The sequence below is a fragment of the Heloderma suspectum genome, chromosome 2 (genome assembly GCF_057233095.1).
Source record: "Heloderma suspectum isolate Gila_16-S chromosome 2, 16-S_ref, whole genome shotgun sequence".
Taxonomy (NCBI): Eukaryota; Metazoa; Chordata; class Lepidosauria; order Squamata; family Helodermatidae; genus Heloderma; species Heloderma suspectum.
The window spans coordinates 351,901,340-351,913,194 of NC_139459.1; the positions used below are offsets into that span (position 1 = coordinate 351,901,340).

Consider the following 11,855-nt stretch of genomic DNA (forward strand, 5'->3'; position numbering starts at 1 on the left):
TCCCTGCCACTGAACACAAGCAGAGGCCTATTGATTCACATCAGTGGACTATCTAGTGCAGCATCCTGTTCCCAAAGCATCCAGCCAGGTGTCCCAGAGAAGAACATAAGCAGGACATAAAGACAACAGGTCTCTCCTGTTGTTACTGTCATCAACTGGTATGCAGAAGCAGACTGCCTTTGTATCTGTACGATGTATATAATTAGTTATTACTGGTTTATTCATAGTATTTTTAACTTGCTCATCAGCAAAAAAAAAAAAAAGGCTCTCAGAGTGGCTTACAATCAATCAGAAAAAGACTGTCCCTGCTGACAGGCTTACAAAATAAAAAGACATGACACAAGATGAAAAGGGATGGGGCGGCCACCATATAGACACCATGATTACAAAGTATTGATAGACCTAACCTCCATGAATGTATCTAATCCTTTTTTTAATGCTACAGGCCACTAACCACATATTGTGGCATGGAATTCTGAAATCTGCCCACTTTTCATCTCTAATTCTTATTGTTAGTTTTTTGCTCTCTCCCCGAATCCTTGTTTCATCTTCCTCTCATGGCATCTATGCTTTCACCACCACACCTATCTTTTAGAGCAGGGGTGGGCAGAAAGTAAATACCCAAATGTTTGGAATTCAACTTCCAGAAGCTCCTGCTAACATGGCCAATGGAGAGAAAGCTGGGATGTGAATTCCATGGAGATCTATTTTCTGTCATGAAATCTTCTTTCTGTCCACCCCTGTTTTAGAGAATGTAACAGACAACTGACTCTGAATGATCTAAAATAGATTGTAGCAGCTTTCCCCAACCTGATTCCCAACAGATGTTCTGGAGTTCAACTGCCTTCCACCTAAACCACAATGCCCAATGGCCAGCAATGCTGGGAATTGTAGTCCAAAACATTTTCAGGGCACCACTGTTCGGATAAGGCTGGATTATGCTGCAGCTGGTCTTTTTTCTTCTTCAGATGCAGGCCATTGCAACAAATGTCCAGATGATCAACATCCAAACAAGGACCAAGATGGATGTGTTCCTAAGCTTATCAACTTCCTCTCCTACAAAAAAACACTGGGGATCATCCTCGTCTTCTTTTCCCTTTTCTTATCCCTCACAACTGGTCTTCTGTTAGGAATCTTCATTAAATATCGAGAAACTCCATTAGTCAAAGCCAACAACCGGGACCTCACCTACATGCTCCTCCTCTCCCTCCTGCTTTCCTTCTTGTCCTCCTTCCTATTCATTGGTCGGCCCCAGAAGGTGACCTGCCTTCTCCGACAAACTGCCTTCAGCATTATCTTCTCGGTTGCCATCTCTTGTTTGTTGGCAAAAACTATCCTGGTGGTGGCGGCATTTCTAGCCACAAAGCCAGGAAACAGGATGAGGAAATGGCTGGGGAACAGTTTGGCAAACTCTCTTGTCATTTCTTCCTCTAGTGTTCAAGTTGTCATCTGCATTATCTGGCTGGGAAAGTCTCCTCCATTTCTGGACTCTGACATGCATTCGCAACCTGGGCAGATCATCCTGCAATGCAATGAAGGGTCTGTCATCATGTTTTATATCACACTTGGCTTCATGGGCTTTCTGGCTGCTGTCTGTTTCATGGTGGCTTTCCTAGCCAGGAAGCTGCCTGGGGCATTCAACGAAGCCAAGCTGATCACTTTTAGCATGTTGTTGTTTTGCAGTGTTTGGGTGTCCTTTGTGCCAGCTTACCTGAGCACCAAGGGGAAATATGTGGTAGCTGTGCAGGTCTTCTCTATCTTGGCCTCCAGTTCAGGGTTACTGGGTTGCATCTTCATCCCCAAATGCTACATTATTGTATTGAGGCCAGATCTGAATAAAAAAGAACATCTACTGATGAAACCAAAAGAGTGCATATGATTGGAATACACTTATTTTGTCCAGCATGATGGGAATAAAAACCGATGTACCTGCTTTGGGAGTGAACTTCATTTCTTAGCTATTCTAATAAATCTCTCTTCTTTCCAAATGCATTGCAAAAAGAAATTATCTATGTTGACAATTAGCTGGCTGGGTGATGCTGAAGGTTGTCCAGCACATCTGGCTGTGGGTGGGGGGTGCCATGATGGGGAAGGCTGATTTAGAGTGTGTGTGTTAGAGGATGTGGCCAACATCACTTTCAGCATTAAGGAAGAGTTTCTAGGGGCCAATCTACATGGGCCAATCCAAGGGCCAATCTACATGGAAACGGTATGAGAAGCGCTTTCATGTTATATCTGGATTTTCATTAAATTGCTTTCGGTCTTCCAGGGGCACATGAAGTAAGAAAAGCAGAGTATATGTTACCTAAAGACCCAGTTTTATGTGTCACATGCTTGAAACTGCCATATTTTGAGGTTGGGTGGGCTGAGTCCAGCCAGTAGAACTGAACATCTTCAATGTGAAGGTGCTGCTCAGTGAATGAAAGAGGCTTGTTCCCCACCCCTGTCCATGCTCCCCTGCCCAGGGAAGTTTAAGTCCCTGTTGTTTGCTCCACACCTCTCCCCTCTCATCCACCCCTGGGATATTGTGAAAGATTAAAAGATGCTGCACTATTATGAATGGGGAAAGCTGCCTGCATACCATAAATGGATAACGCAGCTGCTGTGCTGTTCTGAATGTTTGGAACAGTGCTACTGCGCTATGATGAATGGGAAAAACGGGCTGTATACTGTGAATGGGTAAAGTAGCTACTGTGCTAGGCTACATATCGTGAATGGGAAAACAGCACTATGGTGATATAGTGAATGGATGAAACAGCGTGAAATAGTGCTAAGTGGAAAAGGAAGCCTGTGTCCAAAAGCACCCTGCTGTGAATGGGGGAAAAGAGGGAATGGGGGGGGGGGAGGAAGAAGCACACTACAGTGGATCTGCATGGGAGCTGTGTTTAAGAAAAAAAAGATGCACTAAAAGGACTTTCCAAAAATGTGCCTTTTCCAGAGGGAAGCTGCAGGATTGCTGAGGATTGGTGACAACATCATGTGTCACAAGTGACTGTGATGTGCTCTCACATTCCACTAAATCATCTGTGTAGATTGGCCAAAGGAGCCTTTAAGTCTGTTTGGTCCTTGGTTGGCCTTCCTGTGTGCCAGAAGTGGGATACAAGTGGGAATTGGATCACTTGCAGCTTCCTCTCCAGCTCAAAGCCTGATATGGCAACAGCAGTAGCAGAACTATCAGAACACACTTGTCCATGCTTGTAAAAGATGCAAAACAGGTATCCAGAGATCAGTAAGGGGTAAGTGCTGTTGTGGTGGGTGTGGGAACTTTAGCTTGTGCTTGAGGAAGGGAAGCTTCCTTACAGAGCTGTTGAGCAGTGGGAGAACCTACTTCAGGGGGTGGTGGGGTCTCCTTTCTTGGGGGTTTTTGAGTAGAGGCTGGAGGTCCATATAGCAGGAATGCTGTAGCTGCATCCTCCATGGGAGAGTCTAGATTGAACAATGCATTGGACAAGATGATCTACAAGCTTCCTTCCAACTCTGTAATTCTACAATCATACAAAGGAGAGCCCTGGAAGAGTTATTCCCTGGTTGGAAGCTAGAGATGTTAGTCACATAATTATACACACCCTCCTCTTCCTTTCCCCTCCTCTTACATGGAGAGCTTGGGGATATGCTACATTTTCAAAGAGATTGGTCTGTGAGAGTTTTCTGGGAACTCCGAGGCTCCCCCATGTTTTGGGATGAGTCCAATTAGATTTTGAATGCCTCAGAGGACACCTGCTTCACTTTGGGAGAGCCCCAGATACCTCTGAAGCAGCCTGAGTTGGCTCTGGAGTCATCCAAACCAAATGCACAAGCCTAATATGAATGGATGTTAGTGGAATTCTGATGTCACTGGACCAGTTTTACCTGCTCCAGTATTAAAACTATCAACGTGAAATTAATGGATTTTGTAGCTAGGGATGGACGAAAGTCCCTTACCTGGTCCCACAGCTTGCTTCGCAGTGGGGGGGAGGCGCTCCGTCCCTCCCCCTGAAAATCTGGGTGGGGGGGAGGCGCCCCATCCCTCCCCGCTGAAGTTCTGGCCAGAGGGGAGCGCCCCACCTCTCCGGCCGCGAACGTTCTTCTGCGGGGAAGAACGAGGAAGTAAAAAAACAAAACAAAAATGTGATAGGCTACATAAAGGTTTACGTAGCCTATCACAGCTGACTTTGAAAAAAAAAAAAGCACGTATGCAAATGGTGGCGCCCTTATTTTCGCCATAGTCTATGTAAATATTTACGTAGACTACGGAGAAAATAAGGGCGCCGCCATTTGCCGCCATTTGCCATCTACCCGTGCCAAAATAAGGAACGCAAATGGCGGCGCCCATGGGTGCCACCATTTGCATACATGCTTTTTTTTTTTCAAAGTCAGCTGTGATAGGCTACGTAAACCTTTACATAGCCTATCACAGTGTTTTTAGAAAATCTAGCTGTGATAGGCAATGTAAATCTTTATGTAGCCTATCACGTTTGTTGTTGTTGTTGTTTCACTTGGAAATGGCGGCGGCGCCAGCCAGTCAGAAGACCAGCCGCCACTGCCGCCGCCACCAAACCGCTGCCGAACCGCCGCTGGGACCCACTGCCACAAGGGACATTCGCCAAAGGTAAGTCTCATCCCCGGGGGTGGCCGGGGGGGTGGCGGACCGTTTCTCCACCAATTTTGGGGGGCTGAATGCATTGGCATTCGGCCCTCTGGAGATTCGTGGAGAAATTCTCCGACATCCCTATTTGTAGCCCTCCTTCCACACATAATTGTGAAAGAACCAATTTTTGCAGCTTATATGTCTGCACACGTATTTTTTAAAAAGTCCTCCTTTACCTGCAGCAGAAATGGTATTTGGCTCTTCATAAGGATGCTAGAATTGTTTCTGAAAAGATACCTTGCTCATTCTGAGTCTCAGGACTATTTCATTGTTATTATATGAGGTGTGTTCCGCTTTTGCTAATATTCCTTCTGCGTAACTTTAGGGCAGAGCCGTATTTAACCCTTCTCTTTCATTAGCAAACAGAAATGATATTAGGGCAGAATCCTATGGGGAAAGTCAGCTGCCTCTGAAGGCGACTGACTATCCAATGCTGGGTGGTGGAGCACGGAGGCCTCCTTGCATTTCTGGCTAGACAGCCAATTTCGGCTGTCTAGTCTGGATGCCTCAGAGCAGGGTGGGGGGGGTGGAGGGAGAAGGCTGGAGAGTGTATAGGAAGCATCATAATGGTGCTTCTGCCACCCCCTCTCTGCCCCCAGGAACGTCCCCTTTTCAGCCACTCCACTCTGCTCTTATGAGCACGGAGAGAGGGATGAATTGTGCTGCTTATGAGATAGTACGGGAGGGGGCAGTGAGTCTGGTTTCTGGGAGCCAGCTTTGGAGCACTGGTCCCAAGCTTGTTCTGAGAAAATGAAAAATCCTATGGCCATCTAGACACTATCTAGCAGCCATAGGATTGCGCCCTTAATCTACATATTTTTTGTACTAATTTGCAAGGCACTGAGGAATGCTTTGTAGGTCCCTGAAAAATCTATACTATGTTGATGTGTTAAATATACAGAATTAATCCTGACAGAATACTTGGATAATTTCTTCTCCTCCTCCTTCTGCTTCTATTACTCGCCAGCTGTCTCTCCTTAGCAGAGGGGACAGTGAACCTCTCTGTTCTGGTGAGCTGTCCCCTTTAAAAAGAGGGTGGCGAGTCTGGAAAATCTCGTCCTGATTTTGTTCTTCTTTCCTTCAAGGGAAAATATTCTTAGGGAGGATATAGAGATGCTCAGGCACCATCTAATTAGTGTGCAGCCTAAATTTATTTTTAACAGCCTTTATTTGTGGCTGTAAATGTCTTAGATTAAGTAAATGCAGCTGTAAATGGCTGCATTTAGCTTAAACTAAGACCTTTCTGGCTGCAAATGGCATAGTGGATGCCATTTGGGTCCCTGCTTTTTCACGTGATAGGCTACACAAATATTGTAGCCTAAGGTCTTAATCTAAGACCTTTACAGCCACAAATGGCATACTGGATGCCATTTGCATCCACAGTCAATCTGCCCAGCCAGTGATACAGCAATGGTGGCCATATTGCTGGCGCTCCAGAGCTGGCTGGTGGGGAGGATCCAGCTGGCAAGGATTCCTCCAGGTGGCAGAGGTAAGTCTTCCAATCCTCCATGGAATCCAAGGGGGGACTGTGGAGGATTCTTTTGAATCTGGCCTCACTGGGGTCCATGGAGGATTTCTCCTGCATCTCTAGTCTTTAGCTGTGGCATTAATTGTATATAAGCTCATTAGAGGGATTGAGGGGTTTCTGGTTCAAGTACATCTTTGACTCTACCAAACCTGTCTTTATCTGTCTTTGCAGACTGGGTGTATTCCAGTAGTTCCAATAGTTTGTTTAACATATTGGGACCAAGATCCACCAGGCCTTGGTAGAAATTTCTACTCAGCCATGAATTTGACTGGGTGAACCTGGGCCAGTCACCCGTTCTCAGCTTAATCAACCTCACCTGATTGTTGCTGTCAGGAGCGCCCTAGCGGCCTCTTACAGTCCCCTCCAATAGCCAACTCAAGATACAGATGAAGAGAATTCTTTCCAAGGCTTTATTCCTTTACATCTTAATGACTCTTTCAGATGCTAATCACCAGCGACTAAGCAAGGAACTGCACTGGGGTAGTTAGCAGAGTAGCCTATGCTCCAGGTAAGGCAGTTGGTCCCCATTTGAAGGAGAAGAGCGGGAAGACTCTGAACTTATGGGCTATGGAGAGGTCCTCCCTCTTACCCTTGGGTCCTTGGGACTCGACCATTGTTTTAGCACCAAGTGGGCAGAGCGCCTGCTCCCGGCGCCCTCCACCTGGCCCCACTCCCTGCATCTGTGCCGAGTGTCCAGCAAGGCCCCCTCCCCCGCTCTCTCACTGCCAGGGTCACTATCTCTCTCAGGAATGCAGGCAGGAGGAATCTCTCCCTGCTGCTGTGCCTGTGAGTGATGAGCGCACTCCTCTCCCACGGGCTGTTGTGCTTCCTCAGAATCAGAACTGCTCTGGGGCTCTCTGGGCTCAGTTTCTACCCTAACAGTTATGCAGATAAAACGTGGGAGAAGGACCATGTGCACCAACTTGCACTCCTATGAAATCAAATAAATGTCAGACGGCATAATCTGATCTTATTTATTTATTTATTTATTTATTCTATTTCTCCTCCACCTTTCTACCAAGAAAATGGTGCTCAGATTCGCTTTCAATAATGGACAAATAAAAAATGGATTAAAACCACAATAAAACAAATGCATTTAAAAAGACATACAATACAACCATGATAGACGATTCATGTGTAAATCGCTGCTTTATGGCCACCATTTATGTAAAATGTATCTTACCTACAACTGTGAGCTGCCATTTTTACACAAAATGGCAGCTCACTGAAGAATTGGGCAGCTGCACGCTGTATGCCATTGGATTGCCCACTGGCTCAACCTGTCAGGGTGGACACTGAGCCCATAGAATCCCAGAGTAGTTCTGATTCTGAGGAAGAGGAGTCACTCCTGGGAGAGGAGTGTGCTCCTTTTTCCCAGGGCCCACAGCTGAAGGAGATTCCTCCCACCAGCATTCCTAGCTTAGATAGCAGTCCAGGGAGTGACAGAGCGCAGATAGCAGACTTGGTGGACACACGACGCCGACGCAGAGAGCGGCACCAAATGGAGGGCGCAGAAAGGAGGCGAAGTGCCTGGTTGGCGTGCAAACAACGGCTGCGCCCAGAGGATCCGAGGGAAAAGGGGAGGGACTCTCCCTAGTCCTTAAGTTCAGGGGTCTGCCAGTAATTCCCTTTCAAACGGGGACCAACTGTTCCAACTTAGGGCATAGGTACGGTGCTGCTCAGATCTAGTTGCAAACGGTAGAGTTGTTAAGTTGTAAAAGAAGAATAAAGCTTTGAAAGGAATCCCTTGGTCTGTGTCCGGACTTGGCTACTGGATTAGACTGAGAGAGGCCTCCAAGGAGCCCTTGATGCGACCCAGTGAGCAGAACTGGGGAAGGTAAGTGACGGGGGTCCAGTGAGCAGTGTGCGGGGCGGGCACGTGGTGGTTCACCCATCCCTATGGAGGAGATGGGTCCATCTGCATCAGATGAAGTAGCCAATGCCCTCAAAACGTAGGAGAGAATGAATGTGTTAGTCTTTAAGGCTTTATGTATTCTTTTCTCTTCGCATGAGTATCAGGGAGCACTGTTTTCAATGGTAAGTTACACCAAGGAATATAAATGAGTTTCCCTGTTCCAGCTAGCCAGGGTGCTTCATTCCATTCCCCCACACTTTCCCCTTATCCTTTTCAAACTGACACTCAACATTCTGTGGGTACTGAACACGTTTTCTTCTCATTGGCCTGGTTTTGGGGGACAGGGGCTTGCCCTCTTAGGTTGCTTTAAAAAAAAAATGTTCTGCTTTGGCACACTGGTGCACCTGCATCAGAAGAAAGTGCTAACAGGCTATTATGTAATAAATGAGTACGACAAATAGAAGAATCTTCAGCATTGCGCTGACAGGGGGAATAGGGGAGGGTCCAGGATCAGGCAGTGATCTGTGTTCTGAGAACAGTGGTATAATGGTCTTTACCTGATTCACAGTGTGCAAGCTGGTTGGGGAACTGAATGGTTTCTGGTAGGGATGGCAGAGAATTCCGGATTCTTTGTGAGCGAGGCCCAGATCATCCCTGCGGCAATTCTGTGGACGTGCGCCAGCTTCGTATCGCTGAGGAATGACTCTGGACGCAAATGGCATAGTGGATGCCACTTGCAGCCGTAAAGCTCTTAGATTAACCTAAATGCAGCTGTAAATGGCTGCAATTAGGTTAAACTAAGGGCTTTACAGCCGCAAGTGGTGTCCACTATGCCATTTGTATCTGTGTTTTTCCCCGTGATAGGCTAGACAATCGATCCATACTTTTTTCTAAAAGGTAGCCCACTTTTTTTGGCTCCCCATATAGGATTTTTACAAAATCTAAGTGGTGCTTAAAGAACTATTTTCTTTGTAAAGACCCTTGAAGGTTATACTTACAACCTTTGTGATTTCTACGTGTAAGTATTCTTTCAAAATGCTTCTTAAAAAAAAAGAAAAAAAAAGCTTACTTTAACTCTACACCTTTTTTGGTATCTAGTTCCATTTTGGGAAATAGTGATACAAGTTTATTCTTTCAAAATGACTCTTTAAAAAGAAAGAAAAAGTTTTTCCTTGCAACTCTACCAGCATATAACCCCACCTTTTAGAATACACACAGGGGGTGATGATTGGATTACAGCACAGGATGTTTGTCATAGAAGGACAAATAGTGAAGCTGAAGCTCATATATTTTGGCCACCTAATGTGAGGAGAAAACTCAATGGAAAAGACCTTGATGCTGGGAAAGATTGAAGGCAAAAGGAAAAAGGGACGGCAGAGGATGAGATGGCTAGATAGCATCACTGATGAAATGAATATGAATTTGAGCACCCTCCGGGAGAGAGTGGAGGACAGGAAGGCCTGGCATGCTATGGTCCATGGGGTCACGAAGAGTTGGACATGACTTAACAACTGAACAACAACAACATTTGTCATAGGCTTTACTTGGAAAACTCTGTTTTTTCTATGCTTCTTGCCCTCCTTTTGGAATACACAGAGAGTAAGGATCAGTCCCAGCAAACTTAAAGCATGTCTCCCTTGGGGGTTGTTGTAAATGGAAATAAATTTTCATTTTTGCTATTAGCAGCTTGGTAAAATGTATTCATCTAAGCATCTGATTTTGGAGAACGTGGGGTTCCCTAATTCTTGAGAGACAGAAGATTTTGGAATAGCAGCCTTTTAAGCTGCTATGTACATAGGAAACAAAAGTGGAATTTTAATTAAAAAATTAGACTGTTTGCAGGCAATCTGTTTATATGTAGGGGGAACTTGTGTCCATCACTGCTAAGGCTCTGCACGGACTCCCCGCCCCCAATTTGCTTCAGATGGCAATTTAGGCCTTTCGCAGGGATGTACGAAAGTCACTTACCTTTTTGCAGCTTTGATTCGTGGTGGGGGCGAGGCGCTCCGTCCCTCCCCCTGGAATCCTCCTTGGCTGGCTCTGCTCCGTGGCAGCTCCACGGAGCTGCCAGCCAGGGCCATCCACAGGCGGAGTTCCGGCCATAGCCAGTTCCTGCGGCTGCAAATGGCAGCCACCGTAGCAGCCGCCATTTGCGTCCTGCCAGGCTGCTGTGATAGGCTACGTAACTATTTAAGTAGCCTAACACGGCAAAGATCAGGGGCGCAAATGGCGGCTGCTACGCCGTTTGCACTGCTGTTCTTTCCATGATAGTCTACGTAAGTATTTGCGTAGCCTATTACGGTAAAGGCAGCTACGGAAATGGCGTAGTGGTGGCTGCCATTTGTGTGGCTGCCTTTATCGTGATAGGCTGTGTAAAGGAACAGCAGAGTAGCCTATGCTCCAGGTTAGGCAGTTGGTCCCCATTTGAAGGAGAATCATGGGAAGACCCTGAACTTATGGGCTAGGGAGAGATCCTCCCTCTTTACCTTGGGTCCTCAGGACGCGACTGTTGCTTGCGCACCAAACGAGTACTATGCCTCCTTTCCGCGCCCTCCAGATGCTGTCGCTCCTGGCATCGGCGTTGAGCATCCAGCAAGCCCCCCTCCAGCTCCCTCTCGCTCCCAGCATCACTATCTATCTCAGGAATGCTGGCAGGAGGAATCTCTGCCAGCTGCTGTGCCTGTGAGAGATGAGCGCGCTCCTCTCCCACAGATTGCTGTTCCTCCTCAGAATAAGAACTGGTCTGGGGTTCTATTGGATCAGTTTCCACCCTGACATCTGCACAGGAATGCACTGCACAGGTGACCTAAGGACTGCAACAGGGCGTAGGCTTTCCAGACAGCTGAAGGCATTTTACACCTCAAGGGAAACCTCTCTCAAATCACTTGCAATGCTCTGAAAAACTATATCTCCAGTCTCACGGGGTCGTCCACTGCCCACTGTCTCAGTTGTCTGAAATTAGTAGGGATGTACAAAAGTTCCGCCACGGATCTCGGGGAGGCCAAATGCCAGTGCATTCGGCCCCCCGAAATCGGTGGCAGAATGGCCCGCCACCCCCCGGGATGGGACTTACCTTGGGTGGATCTTCCTGGCGGCGGCAGTTGGGGGGTGGCGGCTGCGGCAGCTGGTCTTCTGACCGGCTGCCGCCGCTACCATTTCCAGGTTAAAAAAAAACTAAAAAAACCCCAACGTGATAGGCTATGTAAAGATTTACGTAGCCTATCATGGCTAGATTTAAAGAAAACACCATGATAGGCTACGTAAATCGTTACGTAGCCTATCACGGCTGACTTAAAAAAAAAAAAAAACGCACGTATGCAAAAGCGCGTTCATGTGCCATTTGTGTTCCTTATTTTGGCATGTCTTAGTCTACGTAAACATTTACGTAGACTAAGACAGCGAAAATAAGGGGAACGCAAATAGTGTAGATGCTACGCTATTTGCGTTCCCCTTATTTTCGCCGTCTTAGTCTACGTAAATGTTTACGTAGACTAAGATGTGCCAAAATAAGGAACACAAATGGCGGCCATGGCCACCGCCATTTGCGTACACACGTTTTTTGTTTTTTTGTTTTTAAATCAGCCATGATAGGCTACGTAAACATTTACGTAGCCTATCAAGGCTGACTGCAGGGACGCAAACGGCGGCGGCTATGGCCGCCACCATTTGCGTCCCTGCTAGCCAGCAGCCGGATGTCCGGCTGCTGGCAGAGCTGACCGGTGGCTCCGCAGAATCACTGCAGAGCACAGCCAGCCGGCCAGGATTCCAGGGGGGAGGAACAGAGCACCTCCCCCCTGGTGAGGGTTCCGGGGGGAGAGACAGAACACCTCCCCCCCCACCATCCA

The 11,855-nt window shown here is 47.0% G+C and overlaps 1 long non-coding RNA gene across 1 annotated transcript; it reads right to left on the minus strand.

The window, feature by feature from the left end:
* Positions 1 to 200: 200 nt before the first annotated feature.
* On the minus strand, positions 201 to 4,070 carry LOC146355501 (uncharacterized). Its single transcript, XR_014787448.1, has 3 exons — positions 3,922 to 4,070; positions 1,712 to 1,831; positions 201 to 1,522 (listed from the first exon to the last, which is right to left on the minus strand). It is a non-coding gene; the product is annotated as an uncharacterized LOC146355501 (long non-coding RNA).
* Between the last annotated feature and the right edge of the window lie 7,785 nt (positions 4,071 to 11,855).